The following is a 14,079-nucleotide window of genomic DNA, read 5'->3' on the forward strand; positions in this document are numbered from 1 at the left end:
ATTGTCAATAATGGTATACTTTACAATGAAAACAATATCCTAGAGTTTAATAGTTGGTCCCTTATGAGATAAGTACTTGTCAGCATACCTCATATAAAAATGTTCATACCAACGCAGCAGATATTTTTGTTTATACATAGCTCCTGCGATAACTTCATTATTTGTAGATCTTCCTACTATAATACTAGATCTACTGTGTATTTTTTGCGGTCCACTTCTTTATCTAGTTTTCTGCGATTGCTGTTTGTATGTAACATTTTTATCTTATTTCCCATATTCATATCATTTTTGTTAGTTTATCCATATACACCCTTTCCCGCCACGATCTACAAGGCATGGGATGATACTGCTTTGTTAATGTATGATATATAATTATTTTCCTCTTCTTTTTACTATTTATTTCAACTACATTCGTTTTGTTAGCTTGTGACAATTATTGCTGCCCCTAAGATATTCGCATTTTAAATAGTTTGGTCTTTACTTTTTAGGTTTCTTCTGTTTACTATCACATCTGAGACGTATAGGCAGGCCATTAACGTTAGTACAATTAGGTTTACCGAAAGGCTTAACCGTAATGCATGATTTTTATATAAATATATTTTCTAATTCTAATGTTCCATTTTTTATTCATTCATGATTTTCATTTTTCTCTTAAGAAACTGATCCGTAATGCTTGCAATATTAACAATATTACCCCTTTACCGAATATACCCGTTTAATTACGCCTATCATAGAGTAAAATGTTTGGGTAATATGGTGTCTCCATTATATATTCCCATGTTCGAATTATTTTATACACTTATACCTATTATATCTAATAATATAAATAATTAACACAATTTGAAAGAAAAATTAACATAAACTCATAACTTCAACCTGAAGTACCTAAGTCTAAATGAAATGTTGGTAAAGTTGGCCATTTTATAAGGCTAAATTCAGACCTTATAAGACTTTAATCTATTGATAATTTATTACGGAAAGAAAAAAATTTATTGCTGTAACCATTTCCGAGAAACAATGGTTATGCTAAGTTGACAGTAAATCTAGCATAGTCATAGCTATATCTTGGCAAGGAAAAAGGCTACAGGGCCCAGCTTGGCACCATATTGTATTGCTAATTAATTGCTGTTAATTGGTACATTGACCAATCCACAAAAACTACACCATCATCACCTAGCGCAAAACTCACCTACGGAAAAATCGAGATATCGACCAAAACCGATGAAATTAGAAAAGTAAACCGCAGGAAATTAATTGCTAATATATTGCTGAAGTTTTACGCCAAGACACAATTTATTTTATGCTAACTTTATGGTAGAACTGTGCCATAGCCATATATGTATAAATAGCCATAGCTATATCTCGGCAACGAGAAGGAGTACAGGGTCCATTTTGGCGGCATATTTTATTACTAATTAATTGCTGTTGATTGGTATATTGACCAATCGCCAAAAACTACCTTATCACCCGTAGCGCAAAAGTCACCTTCTATGAGAAAATCGAGATATCGGCCAAAAAAGTTGAAACTAGATAATTGCACAAGCTTATCAAAAATTAGTCCCTAATATAAAATCCGCAAGAAACCAAGGGGCACTTTGGTTAAGATTTTGTTTATATATTTTTTCAAACAAATTTCTAAAATTAACTTTTAACCCAGATCAAAGTTTTTTGAGTGATTCTAAACAAAAAAAGGTCTTATATTATAGTCTTATAGTAACTTTTCTCAAAGTTGATCGTTGTCGAATTATAATAAGCGTTTGAAACTTTCAAACCTCCGAAACTCAGTAAAAATCATTATTTTTGAAGTTGGAAAGGGTTTAAAGTAAAGTTTAAATGTGCATGTATAAGATTCTGATTTATTTTTCAAAATTATTTTGTTGGAAAACCCTTGTTTTTAATTGTTAACATTGCACAATCTACCGCCTACCGCTACCACCACTATATTATGTTGTGTGTATCTTGCACTATTGTCTACAACTTTATTTTTTTCTATTACTTGTAATCGTAAAATGGAAAAGTGGTCGGTAAAAAGGTCGATAATAAACTATTACTTAATACCATAGGAATGGTAACAAAGTTATATGAATAAAAAATATATAATAAAAATCTGTCTAATGGTTAGTTTTTATCGTATTCTTATTCATGAGCCCGGTCAACTTTTGAATGCTGTAAAACCCAGAGAAACTAATTAAATTAATCACATTTTTGTATTGTAGTGAAAATTATTCGTTAAAATCCCCTATGCCTATAAAATTGCTCTGATATCTTTTTCAATAGAAAATGTGTTCAAAACTTCTTAGTTATTTTTGTTAATAACGTGTCTATTTTCCATTTTACGATTAAGTCTTCTTCCTTCTTGTATGTAGGCTTTAAAGCCTGTTTCTTCTTCAATATTAGTCTTCAAGTCTGCATGAGGGATTTGCTTCCATTCGTCACAAACTGCTGGCTCCAAATCATTCAGGGTTTCAAACTCACCATGGTTACGTCGAATACATCGTCCCAACATATCCCATGCATACTCTATTGGATTTATTGCCCCCTTGAATTGTAACAAGTTCTGTATGAGCCTCTAGGGAAGTGCGTGCCCACACCATTATACCACCTCCACCAAATTTAACTCTCGGAGTAAAACAATATTGCTGATAATGTTCACCAGCTCTTCTCCATATCCTAGTCCGCCCATCCAATAAGTGTCTGTTAAATCTTGATTCATCCGTGGAAAGCATAGCACTCCAATCGTTAACACCCCAAATAAGATGTTCAGGAGCGAAGTGTAAAGGTTGCCTCCGAATTATCAGCTATTAAAGGTCTTGTGACAGGTATTCTGGACCTAAATCCATATTTATTTAAGCTCATTTGAACGGTATAAGGAAACTGTGTTTCTATGGACATTATTTAATCGTTGAGTAAGTACTGGTGCTGATAATGTACGATCGAGTAACGCTTGTAACCTAAGAAAGCAATCTTTAACTTGATTTGTGGTTCTTCGTCTACCTTGACCTGGTCTTCTGGTGGATTCTCCTGTTTTCCGAAATCTTTGTATTGTACCAAACACTGTACTTCGAGAATTTCCTAAAGCATTTGCGATGTAACGAATGCTCCGCCCATCATCCTGTAAAGCAACAGCTTGTGCTATAATTGTGTCATAATTTTTTAATGCAAGTTTTTTTTAAACAAAAGACAATATAAAAACTTACAGCCGAACTTATAATCAGGTATAGTACCACAATAAACTTAACACGTTAATCGCCACGACACCCGACATTTGGGTTTCAGATCCTGTGGTCGTACACGCCCCGACACCCATAGGGCAACCTTCACTACTAGCGTTAACATAAAAGCCTGTAACCCAACTGCCGTACTTCGAAACACATTAATCTATATGAAAGTTTTTACAGATGGGCCTGGCAGGTAATACTAGTGATTGAGCTCGGCACTTTTTATGTATTTACTATCATTAAAGATTTTTCAAAAAAATTATAAGGATTTATGAAAAAACATTTTTATTTTAATTAAATATTACAAACAGTTTTTATTAATTATACAGAATAATCGTGAACGTCAAAAAAATATGACAAACAATAAAACTTATTACAAGCATCACATGAAAATTTTGATTTTGGTCCCTCTTCTGAGCGGTTTTTCGGCCTTCTTCAGCGCTTATTTTCGCATAACATACTACACATTTTCGACGATCTTTTGAAGCAACTTCATGTAAAATATGCTTTGTGTTGTCATTTTCCTGCACCTTCGGGACGTCCACTTCATGCATTTGTAACATACTCAGAGCAATGCTCTGTCTAAAATCCGTAATTGATATTTTGGCCTTTGTCACCATTTTATATATTATAAAAGCGTTTACTACTGCTGAGCCAAGTAATATTTCAAATGCAAGTTTTCTATACCACTTGATCTCTTTACGCAAAGGGGAAGAATATGATTTCAACTGATCGGATAGATCTATGAATGTTAGTGGTTGTATCACTATGAATAGTGCTGAGACAAAGAATATCACGTTTATCTTGCCATTTTAAAACAACTACCCCTGTATTACTTTCTGTTGCGTAAATTTCTCCTTTATTTAATTTTTGGGTCTCTACATCCTTTGGATTGTTTTTTCTACTTATACATTACAATTCCAAAGAATGTGGTAATTTCGTCCCTGTTAGTATCTTTCCATCTGTGTAATCACGAGAAAACTGCCATAGGTTTGTTTTTGGTTTGTTGAGCATATCTCTTGGTCTCTACCACAATCAAATCCAGAAGTTCATCACTGAGATATATCTTGAAAAAATCATATGGTGCCTTTGTAGTAAAACTCTCAGCTATCTGTGTTGTAATACCGACATGATCTACATCAAAATTGAAATTTTTTAAATGGAAACCATTCGGAGGAAACCAGTGTAGTTCATCTTGTAAAAGCTCTTCATCATTTTTATTTTCAATTTGCATGGGAAAATTGCTATACTTATTTACCTTTTAGTTTTTTTTCTCGGATTTATTTCTTCTAAAAAATCATCAGAATCACTACTTGAAGATATATTGGAGTGTAATACATTAGACCTTGCAGTGTTTATAGCTGTTTCGCAGTTAGTGGTGGAAACTGAAGGTATTGAGGTGTTAGGCGGAAGCTCATCAATAGAAATCTTTGCTTTTAGAGGGAACCTAAAAGTGATTATGTTTTAGTTCAAAAAATCCTGAAGGTTGAACTATAGTCGTAGAAACATTGAAACGTTTTATTTAGATTTAAAAATGGTTAAATAAAACTGAACTACATACAAATATTTAATCCTTAAGCCGTAAACAACACAACAAAAAGGAAAATAAGTTAATAAGTTTTTTGGTGATATGTTTCACATAATAATTACCTTTTTAATTTTTTCTTCATTGCTTCTAAATTCAGTGCACTTTCATCAGACTCAACATTTGATGATGAATTACTGGGCAAGTAATCATCTGAAGTATTATATATGAAGTCTAAAGTCTCTTGTTTTTCGTCTGATAATAACTCATTCCATAATTTCAAAAGTCTCACTTGCTCCTTTTCGTAACTTTTTTCCATTTTATTACGACACAAAACACAATACAATTTTCTATAATTAACAATCAACCTTATTACGGGCCGTAATTTCAACAAATGGATTGTAGACTAAACAAAACAACTACAATTTTAGCACACACAGACTTATTAGAACTCGAAAAAAATTACAACCGATACTCGGGTTTCGCGGCGCTTGGTTGTCAGAGGATCTGAAACCCATAAGTAGGGTGTCATTTTCAAAATACATTTTTAGAGAACTTTTTTAACTTAGCGCTTTATAACAGAAAGTACATCATATCTGAGGTAAAAACCTAATGATTTACTAGAAAAAACTAAGTTGGGCCTGGGGGTGGGATATTTTTCGCTTCATTTGGGCGATTAACGTGTTAAATGAATGCTGAGCCCCTGTTTCCCATTAATAACAAAACGTATGTGTAAAAGTGTTGTTCGCACAAAACAGGTTCAAACAAGAAAAAACGTTATCGCTAATAATGCATAAAATACAATTCAAACAAATGAAAATGAGCTCAAATCTTACTAAGTTTTAGTAAGCTTCATAAACCATAATTTTGTGTAAAAGTTTTCAGTTTCTATATAAAAAACTGTAAATAGATAATTCGAGACATCGTACATCGTGGTAATGAAATATTCATGTACATATTATATTTTAATTCGATACTGAAGGTATTTCTAAATTAGTTTCAATAAGTTTATCAATATTTGAAATAGTTCTAGGTCATTGCATTAACACATATATTGCCGGTATTTCTATGTAGATATGATAAAAAATATTACTACAGATCAATCTAGTAAAAAATGTTTTACCAATAAAACATCCCCGAAAGTTATTTTAGGATACGTGTTATGTCCAAATCAGTAAGATTAACGAGTATTTTAAGTAGGGAATAACTTAGTGGGTCAAAAAGAAGTCATGACAATTATAAAACTAATTAACATGAAAACAAATAGTAGCCTAAAAAATAACCAATCTGAGAAGCAAATGGGAAAACCATTATTTACTCAAACGCGGTATTGCAGTATTATAAGTTATATCTTCATCAGCCACTGCATTGCTCTTCGATGCATGGCATTCACTTTTGTTCATATTCTGGCTGTCTTTCCTTTTGCTTACTTGATTAACCCTGCATTAGTGATCTACGGTCTCTCACCGTGCTTTCATATAAATTAAGTTAATTTTATTACCAACAGAATGCGTGAACTGCCCATCCTAGTAGCTTCCTAATTTGAATCGGTCTTTCAGTCTGTAGTCTGTTGCTGACAATTCTTTGCTTGTGCGATATCAGCTTTTATTTTCGAAACCTGGTCTCTCAGACCCTGTTCACTACTCTTCTTCTTCTTCTTCTTCTTCTTCTTCTTCTTCTTCTTTTTTTTCTTCTTCTTGTATGTAGGCACCTATATATTACCTCCTAAATTGTTTAAATTGTCGCACTATCTTTTTTTTGGTCTGCCAATACTTCTTCGTCCTTTTGGTGACTTATCTCATGCTATTCGTACTATCCTATCCTCTGCCATTCTACTAATGTGTTCGTTCCAATCTTGTTTCCGTTTTGTCATCCATCCATTTATGTCTTCTATATTGCATACTCCTCTTATGTTTCGCTTCCCTCCCTATTCAACAGACTTTTCCCTGATATTCGTGTTTTCATCTCTGTAGTTTCTAGTAGTCTCTCTAGTGTCTCCGCCGTGTATGTTAATTATAGGTCTAATTGCTGCTTTATAGATTCTTGTTTTTGTGTCTTGTCTTAGGTGTTTGTTCTTCCAGAGATCCCGCCGCTTTACTTGCTTTTAAGCTTTGTTGTCGTACTTCTTCTTCAACATCTCCGTAATTAGTTATATGTATCTATTCCCAGATATCTAAATCTTTCTTCCTGCTTTATTATTTTTCCATCAATTTCGATTTTACATTGTAGTGAGTATTTAGATGTTGTCATACATTTGGTTTTTTCTGTAGCCATGACTTTTACGTACTGCTTGTATTATTTCGCCCATATTAAAGAGAAGTGGGCTTAACGAGTCACCCTGTCTGACTCCGCTTTGTACTTTTATACCCTGTGTTAGTTTTCCATTCTATCTTTGCCTGTATTCGATTATGAAAAAAGTAGATGTTTTCGATGGTGTGTATAGGTAATCTTCGACTTAGATGCGATCGAAAGCCTTTGTCAGGTTTATAAAACATAGATATGCTGGTTTATTGTACTCGATGGCCTTTTCTGTGATTTGTCTTAGTACAAATACGGCATCTACGCAGGACCTTCCGGATATAAGTCCGAAGTGTTCACTACTCACGTCCTAATATTTTATGTTTTAGCGCCTAAATGGCGCCATCCGCGCATATTGAGAAATAAAAATTTTGCCATGTGGTTGCTTCCACAGCGAAAGTGTTCAGCTTCGAATAATTTTCTCATCTATATTAACTACCTTGTATAGTATCATACAGGACTAAAGTACCATAAAAATATATTACTAATCTAAAACGAAGAAAACAAACTCATTTTTATAAACTAAAACAAGTCAAATCTCGTAAAAACTAGTCCAATGAATACTAAATCTGGTCATAAATATTTACTATATTGTTGTTATATTACGAGTCAGTAATTTCCTTTAGAAAATGATTGTTACGGTGAAATATACCAGTTTTTGGTCCAGTCCAGTCATTGGCACTGGTGTTCATCTACCGTGAAGTACACGGTAGAGTTTACCTCAGTTTGAGATTATAACCGGTGGTTAACCACAAGCGAAGGAATGTTAAAAAAACTTATAATATACACGCATATTGACGTCTTGTCGATGTAATCAAGACTCCATTTTAAAGTTATATGTATGAGGGTTATATAGGTGCGTCGAAAGTATTGATTGCTCAGGAAAATATTCAATTTTTGCACGGAAATATTTAACAAGTTACGAGACAATTGAATTGTAAGAGTTTGTAATTAATATATTCCATATTTCATGCACTATCATATCAGAATATTTATGCAGTTTTGTGATAAAAAATAGGTGACATCAAGTATTCAATCTTCTCTTAGACAATTTTCATCTTTATCATTAAGAACAGCTATTTTATCCATCTCCGAATGTAAGCCTTGTTTAAATAAGTGTGTACATTTGCTTCTTGTTCGTTTTTTTTGGCTCTAAAGCACAGAAACTACCAATACCTATATTGACAGAGCGGTGTTATTTAAATAACTATTACTTACATATTGTTCGTAGCATTCGTGATAGCTGAGTTAAAGGTAAACAGGTTATCGGCCTATTGCACCGGAGTCCAGTGCCAGGGCTGCTGGCTATAGCTTCTGAACAAGCTATGCTTTCTCCCTTCCTCGTCCGCCCTGACCCTACCTTCCATTGGGGTTCGTTACCCAATCTCCAATAGGGTTGCTCAGGTTTACCGGGGTTCACCCGTGTGATCAAGATCACACTTCTTGGAGGTGAGGATAGGAATTGAGTGGGAGAGGCTAGATATGTTATCTGGAAGCAACATCTTGTATTACGCCTCACTACCCCTTTGAACCCATGGATGAACTAATGCAGAGCGCAGATATTGTCAGATTTGTAAAGTCACAAAGACTAAACTGGCTTGGTCACCTAGAAAGAATGCCAGATAATCGAGCTGTAAAAGTAGTCCAGAGATGGAAGCCCCAAGGAAACAAAACAAGAGGAAGGCCCCGTGAAAGATGGATAGACGACGTAGATAGGATCTTAAAACCATGAACATCAGGCAGTGGCGAAGGAAAGTATCCGACAGGGCAGAATGGAAGAACATTGTTAAGCAGGCCAAGACTCACAAAGGGTTGTAGCGCCATTAGAAGAAGAAGAAGATTACTTACATATTAACAGACTGTTTGTTAGTTTTAATTCTCTATATTTAGCCAAGATTTCGAGTACAAAAACACAGACGCTATTGAACAATAAAAGGTTGTTATACAATGTTACAATGAATTGGGCTGTTCATTCATACATTGTATCTTAACAAATGAGTGTCTTTCGTTAAAATTGCCGATCGCTTTGGTAATTATCGCCTACACGTAGCGTCAATTTGGAAAAAACAACTTTTGAACTAACCGCAGTTTTTCAGTCAGTAACAGAGAGTCGTTTCATCCAGTAGGGGTGAAGGCTGCTCAGTCAGTGAAAGAAAGTCGTTCTATCCAGTAGGGGTGGAGGCTGCTCCGACATCATTAATACTTTTGTGGTTCTGAAGATCGTAGAAGACGTCGTTTTTGATAGCGATTAGTGCTATCATTCCATTGGTGCAAATTTGCTGCTATATCCAGTACCGTTTACTGATATATACATTATTGTTGCTGTTATAGTTAAATACGTTCATTCATGAACTGTATTGAATCTTGTGTCGAGAATCGAGAGACATTTTAATCTTTATTTGGAACATTTAAATTTAACTTTAATGCAGCATTTTACGTTTATTTAAAAACGTAAAACTGTATTGTATAATAATTGCAGTTTTGTTTTACCATTTGTATTTGTATCCATATACAGTTTATAATATAATAATATTTGTCTTATATAAAAAATCATTTTATTTGCGTTAAATTGATATTTATATGGCAATCAGCTGTAAAATCATTGGTCTTTCCTGCTGTATCATATTTTAGCATACTCCTGATTTCTTTTATAGACAAGCGGTTTAGTTTGTGTGATATGGATATTTACAATTCGTCTCATAATATTTAGTTTTCAAAACAGCGGCTGGATTTTGAATATCTACTTCTTTCGTATCTTTATATTTTCGCATTTATATAATCTCTATGTATATATAATTTGTTTATTTATTTAACTATTGAAATAGAGTTTCATATAGTCCTCTTGCTTTTATTTTCTATTGCAATATATATACCCAATGCGAAAGGGAGAAAACAAGTGAGTTTTAGATTGAACATAGATGTTCGCCTCCCTTTCTGATGATCTCAATTGTTATATAAAGGTCATCGTATGTGCATAACGCAACAATGCTAGCTATCTTAACCTTCAACCATCTCTCTCCCGGTGCGCAGACCTCACTTTTATAGGCATCTGCCAGAGGCATATCCCAAACAAACACTTGGATTCCGCTAGACGCGTTTGTCAATGTTTATAAACAATTGTAAAAAAAAATGAGGGTTTTCTAGGATTATTGATGCTAAAAATAATTGAAGAGGTTATAATTATAGTCAATGTCATAAGTTGATGAGGTAAATTGTAAAATTGAACGAAAAATTATTAAAGAAAAATGGGGGACACTTACGGACTCCTGAAGTGAAGGTGTATCAGTACAAAGTATGAATGTTAAATGAAAGTATATGATTGGATATATAAAATCCTTCATGGTCTAAGAAAGTATGAATGGAAAAGAAATTATTAAATTATTAGAGGGAAGAATTGGCACACCGCTGGTACTTGCACTAAAAGACAGAAAGCTACCAAGAGAGCCATGCCAAAGAACACAGTGTATGCCTAGCAGATCGGTTGCGCCCGACCAAGTATTAAAATTAGTACGAATGGGTTATAAGCTTGAATTATTGGAATCCTTCCTTAAAATTCGTGTTAAAAAAGTCCCAACTAATCTACGAACCCCGTCAAAGGACACAGTCACCAACATCCATCAGCTCCTACTGGAGCTGGTGTTATTGGTACAAGTATACCAAGATTTTTTTCATATTTTCTTTCAAAAGTCGAGATACAAGTAAGAACTTATATCTTCTTAAACCAACATTTATCGACTGTCTTCTACGACGAGCATTTTTGGACTGTTTTAATGTTTTGTTTTTACGTAAAGAAAAGAGGCTTCTGTGACGTTAGTAGATGTTGGACTTCCCCCATTTATTAGACCGATACCGTTTAAGCCATTTACAATAAAATATTTGGTGTGTGTCTTTAAGGGATCTAAATAATATTTTCTATAGATAAATATTTAATGGCTATTAAGTTGGCCGTACATGAGCCTACTGGATTATTCTACACATCACAGTTACTATTATACAAGTCATCGAGACTTTTGCAGATCTACAACTATGTAAAAACTTTCTGCCAACACCCGAGATATCTTTTATTTTGGCTTGGTGGGTCAAGGTAACATCGAACGTTCTCGTAGCAGTAGTAAGCTGCTGAAGCTGCCTTACTGTGCTGAATTTTTCTCCTGTAGTACCCTGATTGACGTCATTGGGGGCAGCATTTCTACTCTTGTAGACTTATTAAAAGTCATTAATTTTTGGGTCCTTTTATAGGTCGTCCCTTTTTATCTCCATGTGCATTTTATTTCCACGAGTTCGGACGTTTCTTTTTCTTTGGACTAAAGTTCTTTAGCTCATGGACTTCTATAGAATACAATTTTTAAAATACAAAAAATACAGAAAGATGAAATCTGGGAACTGCATTAATGTCTTGAATAGGAATGTGGGGTGAATGTTTTCTGTGGAATCTTTTAAAGGATTTTCAATCGTTAATTGAAGAGATTCATTAATACTTTTTAACTCCGTTTTGCTTATAACTTTACAGAATCTTGAGAATCTATTTTAGTGTCTTTTGTCGAATTTAATATCCTAATATTTTGTAATGTAGAACATGTGGGATCCTAGACAGTTCTTTCCAGATCTTTGGCAATTCAGAACATTGTTCATCCACTGTTGGTGTACTATATAAATATTATCTTTTTAGAATAATAGAAGAAAACTATTTTCTTCATTTATCTTATTTGAAAGTACAAAAGTCAATAAAAACTGCTTGTTTGACCTTGACGTGATTGAAGTTTCAATTAAAAAGCATTTTTAATATCAGTTTATTACGGTTTTAATAATTTAGACTTATTCTCAAAGCCTCGCACAAAATAATGTACTATACATATAAAAAATTCAGCAGAAAAACTTAGACCAGGAAATATCTTATAATCTACAACAAAAAACGAAGAATTTTTCCACATCTGACTTTAACGCGTAAATACAAACACTGTAAGAAATGTGAAGTAAAAGTAGGTACTCCTATTTCCTTTTAGAATTTCTGTTTCCGGTTGATAATGTCCCGGCTCGCATCTGAATTTGGTTCCTTTGGGCACAGATGTGTGTTTTTATTTATTAAGATATAGATCTTGTAGGATGTGACTTGATATGTTGTTTCGAAGGTATCCGTGGGGATTTGTGGGAATTTTCGATTACTGATATAAGCTGATATAGTTTTTCTCAGTATCCATATCAGAAATATTGTTGATAGAAATTATACAAAACAAGTAAAATTCTTAATAACCAACTTAAAATAAACAATTCACCGCTTAAATATGACTTTAGACATAATAAAACATGTTGAAATAATCAATTAGTGTTGATTAATTAAAAACAATGAGATTAATGAGAAATTGCTGACGAGAGTTTAGATAATAGAAACTGGGAAAATTGAGAAAACGGTAGTTTTTGTATAATTTATTTACACTGATAAGTTATCTTTATTTAGGGTTCTATGCAGTTGCACTTCGGCAACATTAATCTACATTTTTATCTAAAGTTTCAACCATAGCAAACAAATATGCTATGGTTTGCTTTTATTATATGTAACAAATAACCTAGCTATAAATTACCTAGTTATAGAGACTGATTTTGTCTGAATAAAGGGGCATTCAGCTAAAACGAGAAATACAATAGTCGATACGACGATACGGCTGCAAAAGAAGCTTGCCTTATGTTTACGTAAGTTTTTTTTAAGCCCTTTTTTCTATTCGGATTGCCGAATATAGGCCTCTCCTAATTCTCGCCATTCATCTCTGTTGTTTGTAAGACGTTTCCACATTGGCCCTGCAGTTCTTTTAATATCGTCGCTCCATCGCATTTGCGGTCTTCCTCTTGGTCTTTTGGCTTGATATGGCCGCCAATTTCCGATTTCTTTATTCCATCGGCCATCCGTAAGACGTTCGTTATGTCCAGCCCATTTCCATTTCAGTTTAGCTGCCAGTTTGACAGCATCTCTTACTTTTGTTCTATTACGAATGTTTTCATTGGTTTTATGGTCTTTGAGTGAGATACCTAGCATCTGTCGTTCCATAGCTCTCTGAGTTTTTCTGATCTTCTCCATGTTTATTTTAGTGAATGTCCAGGTTTGAGCTTCATATGTAAGTACAGGTAGGATACAGGAATTAAACACTTTGGTTCGCCGTCTTGGAGGTATATTTTTATTTTTAAGTACGTATGAGAGTCTTCCGAATGCTGCCCATCCCATTTTTACACATCTGCTTATTTCGGTAGTCTGATTTTCTTTGCTTACCTTGACATTTTGACCCAGGTATGTATATTCATCTACGTGTTCTATCTCTGTCCCTTCGATGTTTATCATAGGTTTGTCATCTTTGTTTGACATTAGTTTAGTTTTGCTGAAATTCATTTTCAGTCCTTTTTTTAGGGATTCTCTGTGTAGCTCCTCAATTATCATATTCAGTGCATTCCACGTATAGGTTGTTAGTACTACATCATCTGCGTATCTAAGATGGTTTAAGTATATTCCGTTAATAGGGATTCCCTTATTTTCCCAGTCTATTGACTTAAAGATATCTTCTAGGGCAGCTGTAAATAATTTTGGAGATATTGTGTCTCCTTGTCTTACTCCTCGGTTGATTTTTACTGGTCTTGTTTCGATTCCATTATCCAACGCCACTATCATTTCAGCTTGTTGGTAAATATTATGTATTAATATTCTGTACCTGGAGTCGATCCGGTTGTTGACTAATGCTTCTTCTATTGCCCACAGTTCTACGCTATCAAAAGCATTTTCATAATCTATAAAAGCCAGACATAATGGGAGATTGTATTCGTTAGTCTTTTCTATTAGGATTTTTAAAGTATATAGATGGTCACAGGTGCTGTACCCTTTTCTAAATGCGGCTTGTTCTACTGGTTAATAGCCGTCAAATTTAATTGTTAACCTGTTTGTAATAATCTTTGTAAAGGTTTTGTAAAGTTGTGAAAGAAGTGAAATTTGTCGATAATTTTTCAGATCTGTGGTGTCTCGCTTTTTGTGTGTTAATATTGTGTTAGCAGTATTCCATT

The sequence above is a fragment of the Diabrotica undecimpunctata genome, chromosome 9 (genome assembly GCF_040954645.1).
Source record: "Diabrotica undecimpunctata isolate CICGRU chromosome 9, icDiaUnde3, whole genome shotgun sequence".
Classification (NCBI taxonomy): Eukaryota; Metazoa; Arthropoda; class Insecta; order Coleoptera; family Chrysomelidae; genus Diabrotica; species Diabrotica undecimpunctata.